This window comes from Mycteria americana, chromosome 10 (assembly GCF_035582795.1).
Source record: "Mycteria americana isolate JAX WOST 10 ecotype Jacksonville Zoo and Gardens chromosome 10, USCA_MyAme_1.0, whole genome shotgun sequence".
NCBI classification, from domain to species: domain Eukaryota; kingdom Metazoa; phylum Chordata; class Aves; order Ciconiiformes; family Ciconiidae; genus Mycteria; species Mycteria americana.
In genome coordinates, this window is record NC_134374.1 from 4,891,915 (window position 1) to 4,911,652 (window position 19,738).

General features: G+C 44.8%; 1 protein-coding gene across 1 annotated transcript in view; it reads right to left on the reverse strand.

Moving 5' to 3' along the window:
- Positions 1 to 19,738, reverse strand: part of IL1RAPL2 (interleukin 1 receptor accessory protein like 2) — a 384,679-nt gene that overhangs the window by 26,970 nt on the left and 337,971 nt on the right. The window lies entirely within an intron of this gene.

Consider the following 19,738-nt stretch of genomic DNA (forward strand, 5'->3'; position numbering starts at 1 on the left):
TTGTTAAAAAGAAAGAGATGACTTCTTTGTCAAACTCCTGGGATCTCTACCAGGACTGGGGAGTGTGCCCTAAGAGGCAGGTAAATCATTGAACTTGCTTACTGCCGCCTATCCACCCGTAAAAAAAGACACAGTAATAATTTCTTCCTCACTTAGATAGAAATCAAATGTTAATGAAGTCTTGGTAAGCTGTTCAGAGAGCTTTTAAAGATCCCCAAGTAATACATGATGCCAGTGAGCACCAACACCACTTATATTACTGTCAACAGGCTTTTGGCAAAGGACCAAACTTCAAAGCATTACTCAAGCAATAGAGTAAAGAACTCTCCCTTTCAGCTTTGCAAAAGTACTTCCAAAAGAAAGAAAACAGAAATTGTAAACTAATCAGATTTCTTTTCTCTCCAAGAATTCAGCATTTAGATGGGTTTTTGCTTGGCTGCAGCTTTAGCTGTACTAGCTAGTCCAGGGCTGGCTTACACTGCCAGGACAGATGGTTGTCTGCCTGCAGAAGACAAAAAAAAAAAAAGAACAAAAAAACCCCAAACAAGCCAGGAAATTCAGGAGAAGCATGCCCATTCCCTTAGTATGCAAATACAGCTGCTGCGCCCACTTCTCTTTGCCTGTTTTACCCAGCATAGGTGGGCCAGGTTACAAAGCAGCTATAGAGTCAGCAGCTTACATGGGAGGACAGACCTCATTTAATGCCAGTGGAGACCCCTGCTGAATCTTCCAGGACTTGGATCAATTGTGGAAAGTCCAAATAATGCATTATACTATATTTGGAAGGAATGTTTTACTATGCCAGCCGTTTTCAGTGCCAGCAGGAGACTCTTCTGACGCAGAAATAGAACAAGCCTACGCTTTTCAAAAAGGGCTAGTCATTTGGAGCACATCACTTGGTTGAACATGGGCTAATGGTTTCACATGATTGACTTACTGTGCCATAATCAGCTATCTCTTGTCTGCTCAGCAGCGATAACTCGCTGTGTGCATACTCAGAGCATATCAGAGCTGTGTGTTAAAACATCTTTGCCTAAACCCCCACGGAGCTGTCCTAAGTCAACTACTTGCACTTGTCTATCCATTATTTCAGTGCCCAATTTAAGACATGTCAAAAGAGTCTGATTAGTCAGGAAGTGCAGCATTTCCAGCCACTGAAAATCAGCCGCCTTTAAATTGTTTCCAAGTCAAGATCCAAAATTACAAGTCCTTTTGAAACATTAGGATACAGCAAGAAAAGGTTTAAAGACTGCACTTCAGTCTCTGTTTCTCAAATAGCAAAAGACAAAAATGGAAAATGTTTATCCTGAAAATGTTTTACAGAATCTTTCATTATCTCCGTATTCACTATGAACTCTGGTACCACAGCTGGCCACTGAACACGTACTGATGCTGAGAGATTATATACAACCAGCTCAAACGTCTAAAATATAAGGAGTGGATATTCAGTTATCTGTAATCCCACAACATTGACCACCATCGTAAGAAAGTTCCAAACTTCATTAACTAATGAAGAGTCAGACGCACTTCTAGGCAGACATTTAATTCCACTACAAGACAATATTGGAGCAGTCTGTCTCCTCCTGCTCCTAACCCGTTCACCCAGCCCTGCGAGGTGCTGCATGCCCTCCCCGGGTGGAGGGGAGAACTGGAGCCTCTGGCTGTACCCACCTCATGTTTTCCTTACGTGCTGAATGCCTGTGTGGTGCCAGGCCTTTTGTGCCACTTGCCTCGGAGTCACGATACGCATCTATTTAAATACCACTTAGTGATTCCTAGCATGTGGCTGCTCAGCCCATGTTTGATTTTAATGGAAAAAGACAATTGTGGCAATGTGAAAAAGAAAAGGGCTAGACGTGGCATATCAGCATTGACAGTATATGCCCTTTTCCTGGCACACCATGCTGGACATTGAGTGTTACAGGCAAAATATATTACAGGGTGTGCTTTTCCTCAAACCAGCAGATTTTTACTTAAAAAACAAACCCTGAAGAAATGAAAATATTCCAAGGTGAGTCTAAGATTTCTATACATGCAGAGTAAATAACCTGAGGTAATACGTCTGGTCTGAAGAAATAAGAAGTTTTCTATACAAATAGGAAAACCTAAAAAACCTACCTGTTGGTACACAGCTGCTGTAACAAACAAACTCAATATAAAGCAGCCTTCACTGTGTCAGCCTGCATGCTTTGAACATGCCTGGGCAGATCTATTTCCCAGCTTTGCCACCAGGGAAAACCAGCAGAATAAACTAATACCGTCAACGGCAAACTTTAGAGTGAATTAGTATTTTCAGCTCAAAGTCTGGGACTGGCCACACCTGAAAAAACTCATGGTCCATCTCATCTGCAAACCCACCACTGGTCACAGGGAGGTATAAGCAAGTGTTTCTCGTGGAACAACTAATTTTTGTCTCAGTAGCAGAATGATGCACGTCTGGGTTGAGCTGATCTGTCCTGGGGTGGAAAGAGCTTGGGACTTGATGACACTTTGAGGTCCTATCCAAACCCAAACTCTCTCACTGTTCTACTCCTCAAGCTGGTAAGGACATCTCACTCTTCTGTAGCTCTCGGAAGCAGCACTCTGGTTTATAACTCTCATCACTCCTTTGTGACGCTGGAAGCAGGACAAAGTCAGTAAAGGTAACATTGGCTCTTCCTTGCAAAAATACTTTACCTCCTCAACTAAGCCTCCATAAGGAAAGGAAGGGAGGTTTCCCCTCTCCCGCTACGTTAAGACACAGCTGGCCACAGCAGCAACCTGTTACTACTGGTTTTCAGGGAACTCCAACCAATTCCCATCCAGAAAAGAACATGGCATGTCTCACTGCATTTCCCCCAAGTACCGAGATCCTAAAACTGTAACTGAATTCCCTGGTTCCTACATGTACCCTTGAATATGAGGAGAAACAGGCACTAAGCATGGAAAGTGCCCTTTGCAGGTCCTGATTTTGGGGCTGGCTTCAAGCCATGTGGTATCACTGTGAGTCACAGTTCCAGGCAGAAGGAACTAACAGGCAGTTTGTAACTCCAACAACTCCTCTTGTGTAAGGCCCAAACTTTTGCTTATCATTACTAACTGTTCCACTACTAACTGTTCTTATTAAGAAAAATTCCCCTTCCATCATTTAATTAACAACATCAAAGTTCCTAGAATGAATGGTATCCTAAAAGTTTTCCATTTATAAATGGTTGCTGTATAAATCAGATAGACATTTCAGTTGCATTTATAATTAATAAAATAATTTGCTGAGAAACAGAGAAAATGATTAGTGAGATTTCTAATGAATCAGCGCTTAAAAGAGAATGTTAAGAAACAAGGGAAGAAAGTAGAAAAGCCTGCTTGTAGACATCACTGAGTCTACTGCTTTGCTGGGGTCACCTTGTTACAGTAAAGCCCCAGGTTCCAGCAGAAGTCTCTGCTTTGGCTTTTTTCCCTACTCCGTCAATCAGGCAGGCTTGTTGCAAACTCCCAGCTGATAAGACACAACCGCTGGCAATAGGAATGACTTTTATTGCTAAATCTTACTGTACATTTTTCACCTGACCATTTTCACAATAAATCTGCGTGAACTCTACCATTTACCATTTTAGCAATTTCTTGCTAAAAATCTACCATCTACCATTCTACAAAATGATAGATTTTATTCTATAAAATAAAATCTACCATCTACCATCTACCATTTTAGCAATTTTTTTCTGAAAATGAGAATTCCACAGAAATGCAATTATTCAAGCAAAATAGCTGCCCGATGGTGGTAGGAGTACTGGTTAAGGATGGAAAAAGGGTCTGCAAAAGAATTTAGCCAGGCATGATTCTGAACGTGCTTACTGCAGGTCCGACATGCTTTGAAAGAGAATGACAAATCCTGCAACACCGTCTCTCTTGAATGAGGCACGCTCCAAGCATCAAGTAGATGAAGCTTAAAATACCTAGAAGTTGTTCAGTCTTTTAAAAACTTAAATGCCAAGGCTAGATGACTGACCAGCACAGAAGACAAAAGCTGTTCACAGATCATAAGATCTGGCTTATACCAAAGCATTTTTTCAGGGATTTTTTTGAAAATGTGGATTGATTGTTTGTTCTTTTTCAGTCATTTTGCACAAGTAGGTGTATTTTGTGGCTTTATTTGCGAGCATCCGTTCAAGGATGCAACACAGAGTCCATACTCTCTAATGTCCACATTCTGCTGGTTCTCTGTTCTTCCAGCAAATCAGGCTTTCACTCCCGGAGCAAATCATCCCAGAGTAATCCCATCAAACAGCCAAAGTCATCTGTGAATCCTTGGGTGCTTTTTTTTTTTTCCCCTATGGCTTGAAACATTAGTGTTTTTTCCAATTCTTTCACATTTTTTGTGCCAGATACAACACCACTCTCAACAAGCCTGAATTGAAGCAGATGATCCTTCCAAGCTAGTGGCAGAACTGACTGAAGGTGCCACAAGACCACCTCCTTTTGTACCAAGCAATGTCAAAAGTCAATCCTGCACACATTGCTAGCTGGATTTACATCTTCAGCTCCACCTGGGTGTTAATACCATTGACTGTAATATCATTGCTTTTATCTATTTCAGGGCTGGATGCTGTATATACACAGAAGGGAAGACAAGTGCACTGCTGCCACCAAAAAATCATTGCATCACCCCAAGTCTCTCTTATCGATGCATATTATGCATCATGTAGCTCCTCTCTGATAATGGTGCCTGTGTTTCTTTCCCTATAAGACTGACAGAGAGAAGTGTTTGCAAAGGAGCAGCTTCCCACTCTTGACACATGCAGATGTTATGCAAGCACTTCATGGGCTCGGTTTCTTCAGTTTGCTGAGACAGAGGACGAGAAAGGCAGGTTACTTATCACATCTCAATAAGTGTATTCTACAGGCTGTCTGCAGAATCGAATCTGACTTTCCAGGCTGTGAGGTTTGCAAGGCAAATCAGCATGTCACTGACAAGAACATTATTGTTCTAATGTGCCTTACAAGTGCTAGAAACTGGCCAAAGAGCAGCAGAGTGATTTAAATTCCCTTGGCAAGGCAGGCTGGATTGTATACAACCGTGAAGTAAAGAACACATTTTCTTTTCCTTCAGAAGAACATCCTGGATAAGAAGATACGGGAGACAGAGCTTATGCCTGCGATTTATCCACAAAACAAATGCCAGGGGCAACACAGACCTTGACTCATGAAAAACAATCTCTGTGTGTGGTAGCTTCTATCTAGTTTGCAGAGAATGTCAATTTTCTCTAAGTCCATTGCAAGGACGTCCTCTTAGCTGTTCTCCTATGCTCAGCAATAACGGGCAGAACCCAGAAGCACACTAAGGTGGTGCAGCCCAAGCCAAACTGTGGGTTTGGCTCAGCCGGCTGATGCTGAGCTGCTGCCTGGGATGCAAGGATGGCAACGGTAGCAAATGGTGCCCACTCGAGGTCACTCTTGCAATCTGAGAGCCAAATCCTGCAGCTGAGCTGCTGAGCCCTAGCCCTCTGCCTAGGGCTCATCTGCAATGGGATGACCTCCTAAAGAAGTCAGGAGGCATTTGGCAGAGGCAGCTGACGATATGCTTGGGTTTTGCTCATGTCACCCAGCAGAGCTGATCACCTGTGTTTCCCAGTCCTCTCTCAGCACAGATCTAGGGACTGCGGTACCGCTTCACAACATCAGGGTCTTCAGCATCTGTTCCTATAATCTGCTAAGGCAGCACTGAAATTCTTCACAGATTATGAGCAAGTTTGCTGATGATACCAAACTAGGAGGTGCTGTTGAATCTCTTGAGGGACAAGAGGCTTTGCAGGGGGATCTAGATAGATTGGAGCATTGGGCTATGATTAGTGGGATGAAATTTAACAAGTCCAAATGCCAGATTCTGCACCTAGGACAGAGTAACGCCGGGCACAAAGATAAACTGGGAGAGGAGTGGCTGGAGAGCAGCCCTACAGAAAGGGTTCTGGGAGTGCTGGTCGACAGCAGGCTCACCAGGAGTCAGCAGTGTGCCCTGGCAGCCAGGAGGGCAAACCGCAACGTGGGTGCATCAAACACAGCATAACTAACCGGTCAGAAAAGGTGATTATCCCGCTGTATTCAGCGTTGGTGCGGCCTCACCTTGAATACTGTGTGCAGTTCTGGGACCCACAATTTCAGAGGGATGTGAAGGTCCTTGAATGCGTCCAGAGGAGGGCAGCAAAGCTGGTGAAAGGGCTGGAAGGCATGTCCTGTGAGGAGCGGCTAAGGACTTGTCTAGTTTGGAGAAGAGGCGGCTGACGGGCGACCTCATTGCTCTCTACGGCTTCCTGAGGAGGGGAAGTGGAGAGGGTGGTGCTGAGCTCTTCTCCATGGTATCCAGTGACAGGACACGTGGCAATGGTTCAAAGCTGCACCAGGGGAGGTTTAGACTGGACATTAGGAAGCATTTCTTTACAGAGAGGGTGGTCAAACACTGCAACAGGCTTCCTAGAGAGGTGGTCAATGCCCTTTGGACAATGCCCTTAATAACATGCTTTAACTTGGTCAGTCCTGAAGTGGTCAGGCAGTTGGACTAGATGATCAGTGTAGGTCCCTTCCAACTGAAATAGTCTATTCTATTCTATTCATCCACTACTGGATTTAGACAAAGCTACAAAACCCCACAAAAACCTCAGGTACATTATCACCTCCCTCCTTTATTTTTCCCTGGCCATTTTGCAGCATTACATGATCAAAGGTTCCATGTTTTGTTTACTACAACAAGATTTGTAAAGTCAGTGCTAATTACTCTATCTGGGCTTCTTTTTCCTCCTCTTTTACTTGGCTGTTCTCCAGAATACAAGCCTAGCTGTGTGCTAAACCATGTTACCGCTACTTAGGCAAAAGTCTCATGGAGTTCAGTGATGAGTTTGAGCATTACTGGATCCAGTGAAAATAAAGCATACTCAAACCAAATTATTTTCTCTGACCAAAGGAAAAAAAAAAATTACAGAAAATCCTATAATGTTTCAAAACTCTGTTCTAGCAGCCAGTAGATTCATGACTGGATATGATCCTTCCAAACATTTGCATAATTAAAGATCAGCCAGGAATTAATGAACTGAAAGCATTTTAAATAAAATTAAGAAACCTGCTTTGGGTAGTGATAATAATTGCTTTAATAAGATAAATTTATAGTGAAATCCAACCTAACTAGCCTCCAGACATTTCATATCAGTTTAAGAACATTTAAAAACACACACATACATACATACATATATATATATATATATTTTACTAGATTGATTTAGTCTCCAATTTTCTACAAAGAAACAGACTAAAGGAGGTGCTCTTCCCCTAAGTGAAGCCCTGTGTTATGAACAGCATATGCTAGCCACAAAAATAATATTCTGGTAGCTGTATTGATATGTAGGCAAAATAAATCGCGGCGGTACATGACGTACATCAAGTTGGCTCTTCACTCATATAAGAACTTTTTGACTGAGGCAAGTCTTCGGCAATAAGAAAGAGCCCAGTAAAAACTTTGACAAGAAAAATGCAAAAGATCTTTAGGTCTTGTTTTGTCCTCTGTAGTTTATGATCTTAATTCTAACTTTCTTTCGTGCTCTGCTCTTATTTCTTATACCCTGAGACATCACAAAACACACGGCCATGAGATATTTGTGCTTTTCTGTCTCACTCAAGTGAGTAAATGGCATATATAAAAAGTAGCATAAAAATAACACTAACAGCAAGCAGCAAAACCCCAAACATGAAACAAAGAAACTAAGCCTGTAGATACTTTGTTGCCAAGAACACAAGTCAATGCATTTGCTGTCATTCTATACAGCCCCAACCATTCCTAATTTAAATACCACAGTCATGACCCACTGCAAGTGCTGCTTGTAGGTTTGGCTATTGACCGTGGCTCTCAGAAAAAGAGAAAAACAAAACTAAAATACACACAAGGCTGAAATGTTGCTGATAAAAATGTATTGGCTGTTCCAAAAATGAATCAATCAAGGCAAAATTTCCTAGAGCAACTTTCTTCCAAAAATACAGCCAGAAAAACATCCCAACCTGCCCCCCCCCCCCAAATAAACCTCACCTAAATCCTGTAAAATCCTTTATCCCATTTTCAGAACTGCCTTGGGGTCAGAATTTGAAGTCTCAGTCATTGAGAGCTCAGGTGTAACTGAAAGTCAAGGATTTTAGCTTTTCAGTTATTCACCTACAATGAAGACAGATGCTTAGTGGGATTTCCAGAGGCAGCTTGACAGCTGCCTTGTGCTGACTTTAACTTGCGCTCAATGCTGAAGTCCTTCTGAAAAACTCATTTCTGTGCATTTTGAGGCACAGAAATATTATTTAAGAGAAATGCCCTGTAGGTACTTAAAAAACGTCCCCTTGGTGGTAGGGTTCCAAGGGCTGGGGCAGCCCAATGGCAACAGAGCAGTGACATCCAGACTAAGGTGAACTAAACAGGGAATGAGATGGAACAGATCATCTCACTACAGCCAGGGCATGGGTATGGCCCCGTGCTGTCACAGCAATCATTTCTCTCTATTCTGATACCACTTTTTAGCATGGGCAAAATAGGTGGCAACACGCAGGTGTGTTGCTCCAAGAGAAGAGCAGGAACGGAAAAATTATTCAGAGGGACACTTGCTTTCTTAGATCACTTGCCCATGGTGAGAAGGGGAAACAGCCAACTGTTTGTTTGAGCTACAAAGAGATGGACCACAAAGAGATGCTCCTGTCTCCTCCCAGCGATCTGCTGGCTCAAGGGGAAGGTAGGGTCCTGCCCCACACATTGCTGCTTCTTGCCAGCTTCAGGACTTTCCAACTGTCCAACTTGCCCCTGCATAAAATTTTCTATGGACATTCATGTCTTACATTTCAGTTTCTTGAGCAAGTACATCTTGGTCTTTTCTCTCAGGGGAGAAAGAGGATGAAATCCAGCTTCTCTTTCTAGAGAGTAACCTGGCTTCGTGTGAAGAAAGTGCATGGAGGGACCAACCTAACCAAGATCTGTGTTGTGGTTTAGCCCCAGTTGGCAATTAAGTACCACACAGCCGCTTGCTCACCCTCCCTCCGGTGGGATGGGGGAGAGAATCGGAAGAGCAAAAGTAAGAAAACTCGAGGGTTGAGATAAGAACAGTTTAATAATTGGAACACACACACACAAATAATAATAAATTGTAGTGAGAAGGAAAACAAGGAAAACAAGCGAGAGAGGAACAAAATCCAGGAAAAAAGCAAGGGATACAACCGCTCACCACCCGCCGACTGACGCCCAGCCAGGCCCCGAGCAGCGATCGCTGCCCCCCGGCCAACTCCCCCCAGTTTCCATACTGGGCATGGTGGAATAGCCCTTTGGCCAGTTTGGATCAACTGTCCTGGCTGTGCCCCCTCCCGGCTTCCTGTGCACCCAGCAGAGCATGGGGAGCTGAAAAGTCCTTGACCAGTGTAAACATTACTTAGCAACAACTAACACATCAGTGTGCTATCAACATTATTCTCATACTAAAATCCAAACTATACCAGCTACTAGGAAGAAAGTTAACTCTATCCCAGCCGAAACCAGGACAATCTACTACCATCAATGTGGCCAAATTCTGAACCTTACTATCATGAGTATGTAACGGGTATCCAGTCGTACGTCTTAGCGAGTTCCCATGTAGTACGCAGAGGGTACGGTCAGGGTTGCTAAGGAAACCAGCTGCAGGCTGCAACAGACTGAAGAAATTACGCTAAACCTCTTCCAACTTCTGTGTTGATTTTTAAACAATGATAGAACTTCTTAAGACAATGACTATAGAATGGATAATTCTTCACTTAGAAAGGACAAAGCAAATATGAACTTATGCTTCATGCTATGGATGTCCTGCCCTATAAACCAGGCAAGACTCTTTGAAATAAATGTATGCTTGAATCTAGGGAGTCAACTGGGGTATTTTCATACTCGGTTTGTGACTGTTCGCTCAACTCCTGCTTAGATTTTGGCTAACCCAGCTCATGCTAAGGCCTGATGTGCGCTGGGAGCAGCACCATTAGGTCAAAGCGAGAGCACCACGTAGGCAGGACCGGTGGCCAGACAGAGCCAAAGGGCCATTATGCACCATTATCACCTGCAAATTGCTGTCTCCAGCAGCCATTATCTTTTGTCTGGCAGTTTCCTCAGAATCCACTAACTTATGGAAATGGTAGAGACCAAACCTCCAAGCTGGAGGGTATAAAACATCAGTTTACCCAAAAAGCTTTCGAGGCGCATCCAACAGCAGCGGGACTGCTGAGGCTTTCATGCTTCCCGGTGTGAGACAGGGGACACCCGCGACTTGATGGAGGAGGAAGGATGAGCACTCTCACCATCGGCTAGGTAACTAATTCTTTTCTTTTGCTCATAGGTTTCGATATTATTTGCTCATGATATTAAGAGTTATGGGTTATAAGTTCTGAAACTTTATGACTTGAGTGGTGAATAATTGAATTCATATGATAGACTAGTCAGGGCAAAAGGGGATTGAGCCCATTTGTCATGTTTGTTTATTATATTTCTTAATTAGCTCATGAAATAAAGTTCAAATCACAGAGTACATTGTCCTGTAAATTTGAAAGACCCAAACAGATATCAGTTTTGTACAAAGATGTTAATGAAAAACCTAATTCTCCCTGAACAGCTTGCTAATATCACCATAGTGCCCTGCAGCAGGCACATAGGGCTAGAAAAGTTAGTGTGGTTAAGAAGGTCCAGAATATCACCTTGATGCAGGTATTTTGATGTTAGCGAAGTCCTTTTGTCTCTCTGCTGCCATGCTCCCGACGCAGTGCAGGAGAATGGGATGGGAGGGCTAAGAAAAGGGGGCAGACACAAGAGGCAGTAACTGCTGCAACCTTCTCATTTCTCCAGCTTTCCTAGCCTTCCTAAAATAAATCAAACGCAGTGCTGGGTCCTGGTCAGGGGGATGAAGAGACAGATATCAGTCACCTCTGATAATGAATGTAACCACAACTGTCACCTCGCTTGGCCTCAGTTATGCAGGTGGCCTCGCCTCCACAGGGGACAGGACTTGCCAGGGCTGGTGATAAGATGACGCAAGTTCCCACTTCCCCTGCACAAAGGGACCAACAGGGACACAGCCACCGAGATCAGCTTGTACTCGAATGAGAATCTACAACTGATTGATGTGCTTGAAACTCAGCAAATGCTCAAACATTTTGCTGAATAGGGAGAGGGTTCCCTGTTGATTAAATTTAAGCACGTATTTAAGTGCTATGCTGAGTACGGGCAACAGTGAGTTCCGAGTAAAGACTGCATTTACAAAAAAGATTCAAAAAGAAAAACAACAGCCACAGAGCAACATTTTCTCCAAGCTAACTCCAGTACATAATTCCTATTTATTATTTACTTAAATTTAGAGATAACATTCAGAGAGAGTAGGAAAGTAAACCACAGTTCAATAAATGCAACCTGTATTTTGCTTATTGAGTGAATCAATTGTCCATTGACAATTGATATTGAGTTCATCAGTTGTCCAATAAAGAATTTACAGGGAAGTTTAATCTCTTCTAATTTGTAAAAATTAAAGGAAACATCTTTATTTGCCCTTATTGTTAAAAAAAAAAGTCATGGTAAAAAAAAAAGTAACATTAAGGTGGATAGTATTTTAAAAAAAGTCAATCACACTGAAAACTCTCACTGTTTTATATATTTTTTTTAGTTCTGTTTTTTTTTTTTTTGTCCGTGCGCCCCCCCCCCCCCCCCCCCCCCCCGCCAAACCTTGGGTTAAGAACCTTTTAACCAAGACACAAGACCTAAAACAGGGACTTGTAACCTGGGTACAAGAATTTAGCAAGCACTTAAGGATGTAAGGATCATAAGAAATTTTATAAATTCAGACAACTTCTCAGAGTTAAAATTACTCCTTCCTAAAGAGATACAGTGGCAACCCCTTGTGCTCAGTAATTTGAGCCATAATCTCAATTCAGGTAAGTGCCATGTTGAAAATGACTTTGTTTTTTTTTTTTCTCTGACAGATGTGATTTACAGAAGTCAATAGACTAATTGCCCTAAACCTATTAGCAGTGAGGACTCAGATTTACCCTAAGCCTCTTGCCTTGTGTTCAGTTGATAGCATTCACATTAACCACACATTAAATGTAATTTTAGTTGCACTGGAATCTAATAATCTCAATTTTCCCTAGGTGAGTGCCAAACCATGAAGTCTGTAACTCAGAACTCCTAAATTCTGCCTCATCCCTTTTCTTCCCCTGAATCTTCACACACAGTGAAGGCACGGCCCATGGTTTCACCCTCCCCAAATCCACTTAATTCACTCTCATTCTCAAGACTGCTGATTGACAATATTAAAAATGCTCCAAAAATCAAAAACCACTTCACTGGCCCAAGCAGAAACTCCTGCAAAGGGGAACTACCCTGTTTAAATTCATGGTGATGAGACATCACATGCTTGCAGGAAAGAGTGGGAATTTCAAGACTTAGCAGGGAAATCATACAAGGATCGCAAAACTCCGTTGGGTAAACAGGGAAGGAAAGATGTCTCTGCATGTACTAACACTGGCCTTCTCCAGATCACAGCAGAGCACCCCTGAAGGAGGGTAACGTTGCCTTTGGCTCATAGCATCAGAGGAGCAGCGGTCAGCTTTTGTGGACTCCTGTTCCAGGCTTGAAAGGGGGCAACTGCCACCAGAGTTAGCTATAGATACAGGCCTCTCTGAATTGTACCAGCTTTACCCGCCTTGCCACCAGCATGGGATGCAGCAAAGCCCACATCTCATGTGCCCGTGGGACTACACTAGGAAAGAGGGGAGCACGGATTCACCCTAAGGTGGTCCCATTGCCTTGGGGGTTTCCCAGGTGGCCACATGGCCTGGCTGTGGATTCCCCACAGCTAAGGCAAATGGCACAAACTGATCATACTGTGAGAGGAAAATGGGCTCAGAGCAAGAGATCCTCAAACCTCAGTGTCATACGGAAAGCAAATGCAAGGGTAAGAAACCTTTTTGAAAGAATAAAAACCCCAAACCATAATAAGTAAATAAATAAAAGACCTTTCACCTCCACCCACCCACCCCCCCCCCGCCTCTCTTGGGAAGGGGGATGTCATGTCTTCTCAAGACTTACAAGAAGATGTTATTTGAATCTGAAATATATTGAGAAGAGGGAAGCTATATTGCCCCGCTGTGGAGAACTCAGCGTGAACTCCTTCCATTTGGGAGAGCCATGTTATCAGGTCATTCAAAGCAACCTCCTGAGAATTTAGCGTGAACCTACGTGGTTGATCTTAAAAAGACCATTTGCCATTTGAAAATAAAGAGGAAGCAGGAAATAGAGCCCTTCCTCTACCATGCGGGCAGGGCTGTCAGTCCTGTTACGCACAGCAGGCAAAGCAGGAGTGGGCTACTGCCTGGCCCAGGTAAGAGCTCCAGCCCGCCCTTTCCTCCAGCACGCTGTGAGCAGCCCAGCAAGAGCACTCAGCACACAAAGCTGGCTCCCACAGAAAGCAACTTTGATTTCATACAGTCCTGGAGCCTCAGAATACCCCGCCTTGTGTCTTGCCCACAGCGGTGTTTGGATATAAGGCAGTATCTCAGGAGCTCAGAGCAGGATCTTAGAAAAGCCCTCCTGAGAGAAAAGCTTTGCTCTTCATTATTGCTTATCTCTTTTCTTAGCTGTGCTAGTGCCAAGAAAGAAATTAAGCCGCTCCCTACAAGATCTAATGTGAAATCATGTCCACTTCAGTGTCAAGATTGTTATTTGAGCTTTTTCGAGTGCCAGAAACCTTTATGTGGCCTTCACCTCTGAATTAACCAGAGAAGGTTACAGACTTGCTCTTCTCTCCCTTGGGAAAGCTCCTGCCACCATCCAAAATGAAGCAAGGACCCAGGTAATTGTGATCATCTGGAAGTGCGATGCTCTAATCACACACAGACATGCAGGAGCAAGACCAAAGGACTGGCCTTTGGAGATGTGCATCTGCTATCTCGCAGAGCACTAAAGCTGTGCCTGCAGCTGATAACAGGCTGAGGCAAACGCCTGCCCCCAAAGTCTTGTGAATGTTTCTTTTAAGGATATTTAAAGGGATGCTGCATATGTTCTCGAAAGCTCACGTAGCAATACAAAATAGAGACAAATACAACAGAAAAAAACCCGCTGTAGTCCAGAATGGATTTTCAAATTCAGGAAAGCCACTATTGCTCCATGCACAGGGCGTCGTGACCGTGGCAGCGCTTCGCTGTTATTTCCCACTCCAACACCCAGAGGAATACCGGCAGAGGGTACCCAGCGCTGGGGGATACCTGTGAAGAGTTGTTAGCTGCCCTGAGGGGGCTGTTGCACTTTGAAGTCAGAGAGGTTTGTCTCTAGGTCTTTTTCTTCTGACTCTGCTGAGTATGAGACATGGAAAAGGCTGGGTAAAATTTTCCCTCTGTTTGGATAATTATCTTCTGTGCTACCTTGCTGAGAACCAAAGCGTCTGAACTAATTTCCTTCATTTACCTGCCAAAAACCTAATTATTTCCTTAGCTGATTCATTCTTCCTCGGGCTAGGGCTCAGAAAAAGACACTAACTCAGGTCAGTTTGTCAGGAATCGTCTTGACTGAACCCTCCGCCCCTCAACCCTCAGCTCCAGTCAGCCTTCCTAAAGCCTGACTCTCCACCACTACATCTGCACTCACTTGGTGATGGATAGAAAGCTTCTTTTCTTGGCTATGGTTTATGTACTCTGGGATTTCACTGGAGGCCCCTAGTATTTTGCCTTATATGCTACTGCTGCTGCATTTCAGCCTAGTATTTCTCAGCAACATTTCCCTCTGGGGAGCTGTGCAGATAACGGGCAAGATGCACTTCTTGGGTCTGCCAGGTGGACTTGTCTCCAATGGAAAGCCTGCCTGGAGGGAGACGGGGCTGGATGTAGCATCTGAAAAATCCTTCCCACGTTGCAAAACCCAAACTGTGGGCAGGGCTGCCTGGAGAGCGGGGGAGTTGGGGCAGTGAGGAAGGAGGCTGAATCTTCACAGGTAAAGGAAGGGTGCTGTCGGCTCTGGTCATTGGGGACAGGGCTGACTTGAGGCTTGTTGAGGAGAGCCTCAAAGCAGCACTCCCTTGGGAAGGCCAGGACAGATTTGTGCTCTGTGCTACCTATACCTGTGTCATTTCTCATCTCCCCTAAGGATAAGCTCACAGCCCGGCTCAGAGAACGAGCACAGATCCCTGCAGAACACTGCACTTCGTGCCTCGCAGTGTGCTGAAAAACAGGATCCCTTAGGTAGTTATCAGCCAAACAGACCAAATAATACTCACTGTTCCCAAATGCCAAACAAATTAGCTACACAGACGCTCCCATCCCCCTTCAGTCCCCCTAATGAAACCCATTTTAAAAGTCAGCTCCACACAGAAACGTAGCTCTATTTGCTACCAAGTTGGGTTTTTTTTTTCCTTTCTTTTCCAGTGAGTTGCTGAATGTTCCTCATTTTCCCAACAGACAGAAAAGACATTAAATACTTCTGTACTGACTCCTGTAGCACTAGTTTTTCAGCCTTTTTAGATTACTGACCCCTACAAATTTTCTGTTGGAGCTGCTGACCTTCCCAGAGAGCCCTTGCCCCCACCGACATAAAGGTACAGCCTAACCCCCTTTCCGAGCCCTGAGGAGCAATCTCCCACACTCCAGAGTTACCAGCCACTGCCCTGTGAAGTCACTTGACAGCAGTACATATAGTGCTGTGTTCGCCGAGATTACAGAGTGTATGTAGCAGCTTACTGGGGATAGCTGTGGCAGGCAAAGAGCAATCTCCCTTTCAGAAGACTGCTTCAGAGAGACGGCTTCAAATGGGAGAGTAGTAAAAGGGCATTTCAATGAAAGGAGAAATTAAACCTCAGCATAGGCAAACGTTTCCCTTGTGTCTGGCACAGATACGCAAGGGGAGAGGGAATGAGCCTTTCAGGCAGTGAAAGACCCAGCTGGGAAAATAAAAGCGACAGGTTGTGGCTTCCCTAAAGATGTGACAGGAGGGCTCCTAGCACGGCCGCCCCGGCACTATGCCTGCCCTGCCTGAAAAGCAGCGTTGCTGTTCCCAAGGTGCGGGGCTGCCACAGTGGAGGTCCTTGCCTGTGCTTCACCAAAACAGTCTCAAGTTCAGTTTCAGCAGTGCAAGGGGTAGTATTAACGGAGGCCAGGGTCCCCCAGAGAGGCTGGCTGAGGAGGGTTTCTCTTCAGCTGCCGGAGAAAGGTGACAGCAAAGTGTAGTTTTGTAGGAGAAAAAGAAAAGTAAAATCTGCCCCACTTGCCAATGGAAATGCAAACACATGGCTGGCAGCGCGCTCGCTCTGTGCTGGGCCTGCAAAGGAAGATACAGCCAGGAGAACCCAGATGTTGCTGCCTGGCAGGATTAGCCATGCAATGGCAGCAGCGTGCTTGCCCCCATGGGGCTGGCACCACCGTCTCTGCTGCCCACAAGCTCGGAGCAGCCTGGGGTGGTGGATGGTCCTCGGTCCAACCACCATCTCCTGCCTCCCATCTTCACAGCTAGCACTGCCCCGCCCAGGGACCCTGGCCACCTGTGCTGCCACCACGCTTGGCAGGCACTCGAGCTAACGTGGCTTTTCTTAGGGGGTTAAAGAAACCTCAGCCCCACTGTGCACAACCACTGCTAAAGTAGGCCTGTCCCACTGGGAGAAGGGGTCTGCAGGACACACGAGGTCCCAACCAGCCTCGCTCCCTGATACTGCCTGGCCCACTTTTTTGGTTGGCTTTAGATGCAAAGGGGAGGACAATGTGACAGGCAGTTTGTGGGAGCTACTGATTGCTGGCACCCTGCACTTTGCTTTTGTCATGTCGAGTCATCTGCAAGCTGCTCAGACCCTACATGATGGTGCTTTCTGCTTGCTCAAATGGAAATGAAGTAAAAGCCAGGGTGACATGCACTACTGTGCAGAGACACAAATGCAGAGCCACAGAGTAGCACTTCCTCCTAATTTGAGGCCATGAGTTTCACCAGTGCCTGGGGAAAGGCTATTTCACAGAAAGGAGTTTCACTTTGGACTAAATGAAGACAAGGTTTATGTAACCTCAAACCCAAAAGCAATCAAAGGAGTGTGAATGGTCCCACAGAAGGTTGCTAGCCTGCTTCTGTCTGTTTTTCCTTCTTCAGTTCCCGGCCACTCTGAAGTGCTTCAGGGGGGTTGTTTACTACGCAGAGTTCACCAACCCTGACGGTCACCTGCCTTTTGCGTAAGCCAGCCCCGGTTCAGAGGCTCTGCTCATGTGCAGTGAAACCTGAGCATCTGGCCAGGAGTGAGCAGAGCTTATCTGCTGGGCTGACAGCTTTGCCAACAGCTGGCGGGCTGCAACGAAGCTGCGCCCAGCTGCAGCGGGTACCGCAGACACCTGATGGTTTGTATCCATCCATACAGACATGCCCAGCCTCTCTCCCTTGGTCTCTTCATCTACCTCCGTGTAAAGGGAAGGTGGCCTTTTGCACAGTTGTTTTAATACGTCCCTCACCCTATGAAATCTGGTAACTGAGGTAACTCAGAGAAACGCCAGAAGCACAAGGATACTACAAGTCACTCCAGAGCATGATGTGACCCATTTTAGATCAATCGAAAACATTGTAACTCCCCCACAGCCCCATAATCTTTTCATTTTCAATATGCTAAATTTCTGGAAAAGTCTAGTTTTTCAGTCATCACAAAGTATTTTCTTAATAAAATGAAAATACATGTTTACTCCCAAACAGCGAAATGCATTGTTTGCACTTTGGGACCACAGCTGAACAGAAAGGAAGAGAAGCCTTATGAGGACAGTTGAGGCAACAAAGCTTTTGGTTGCAAACAGACTTTGAATGGTAAGATCTCAAAAGCATGATCACACTTTCAGTGAATTCGACTCCACATAAAAACCTGAGTAGTGAGACCTGCTGTGATCACAGGTGACAGATGGAACCACCATGAGTCATGCTAGCAGTTCACTTCCCATGCGCAGACACATAGATGCAGTTGGCAGTTGATATTGGGTCCCTCCCAAATGAAAATATGCTCAGATGTCTCCATCTTGAAAAAGAGAATAGTAATAATCTCCCAAATACACTCATTTTAAACAGAAATTATTCCATTTTCTTTTGTTTTACACCAGATGTGCTCCAGACATGCCACCTTGGTCTCTAAAGACTTCCCTGCCTACTATGGTCTCCTCTTCTAACTACTCATCAAAGCACACTGGGTAAAAATTTCCTTCCTCTACATCAGTAGTCACCAACGCGACCTTGTCATTTCAATTTCTCACACCTCTTCTTTTCCCTTGCCCTATATCTCTGCAAAGTCTCCTCTCCGCAGCTTATTGCCATTGGCTACTAATGGTGAACAAAGCGCTCCCAATTTCAAACATAATGAAAAGAAAAATCAGTCACACAAAAGATAAAATTAACCAAGGAAACCACTCTCCAAGGGCTGGCCACATTCTTTAGGTTCAACACCTGAATCTGCTTTACAGAAGCACACAGACTCCCCTGCTGCTGCTGTTCTTCATTTCCTCTGGAGTTTGTTCCACCGAATAATCTGCTCCCAAAGAGCGAGGAAGAGCACTGGGGTGGGTGCCAACCTGAGAGCCCCCCAGCACCCTCCTGAACAGCACAAAAACACCGTTCTGCCCCCAAGATCTTCCTCAGGTACACACAGAGGCACACCTCTATATCCCCCCAGCAGCCCAAGATCTGTTTTACAACAAGCAATGATTAGGAGACATGAATCATCCCCTCCATTTTTTTCTGTTACACGCACACGAGATGCACCTCTTTCCCCTGTTCCTGCTGGAACTCCAGCAAGCTGCTCCCATACCAAATTTTCAGTTTAAAAAGCAATTTGTTGGTACAAATGATGCTTAAATTTTAAACGGTAGTGACTAGTGCTGGGATTTGGAATCTCAGTCCTGACCCAGGCAGACCAAATCAGGCTGCTGCCTTCCTGAATTGAGGGTTGCTAGCCAAAAGTCCACTTTGTGCTGATTGCTAGTATTTAAAATTTTAAAGTGTTAAAAATGGCATCTCAGGATGTGGCTCTAAAGACACAGCCTGTGTTCTTATGAAAGCACCGAAGCACACAACATCTGATTCATCCCTACAGCCACTTGGCTATGGGACAGAGAAGGAAGACAAAAGCAAGCAGGCTTTCTTGTGGTACACTGTCTCTGCTTTACCCAATGTTTCTACATCTCCTCATTTTTCACCAGACCTTCCTCCTTCAAACTGTTGACGAAGTTTTGGAAGGGCTCCCCACAGTGTCTCAGCAGGCAGGCATGGATTTGCTTACAAGCCACAGTCTGAGGAAATGATGATCAGAGAGGAGTTCAGGGAGGCATCCCAAACCTGTGAAAGAATCAGCCTCCAAGGACAGGACATATCCAGGCTTGGAAGCACACGGTAAATGCTCTTAACCATAAACCAAGAGGTGACGAAGACACTTAGGATCAATGATTCTTGTTTAACAATTCTATCAAGCAAGAAGAAAGGAGGTTAAGGTACCGCAGAAAACAGTGACTTCAAGACCTGTGGAAACAGCTCTTTAAGTCCTGGAAACCAGAGAATATCAAGCAAACTACTGAAGTGCCAGCGTATTGTCACCACTGCTGGTTCATCTTGTCATATTCCTTGATGCCCAAGAAATGATCTGGCATGGACTTGCATGGCCCACTCTATCAGCAGTCCCACAGGGCTGCTCCTGACCCCTCATCCATGCAGGAGAGCAAAGAAGGGGAAAGCTCTGGGCTCTGCTTCAGAAAGAGA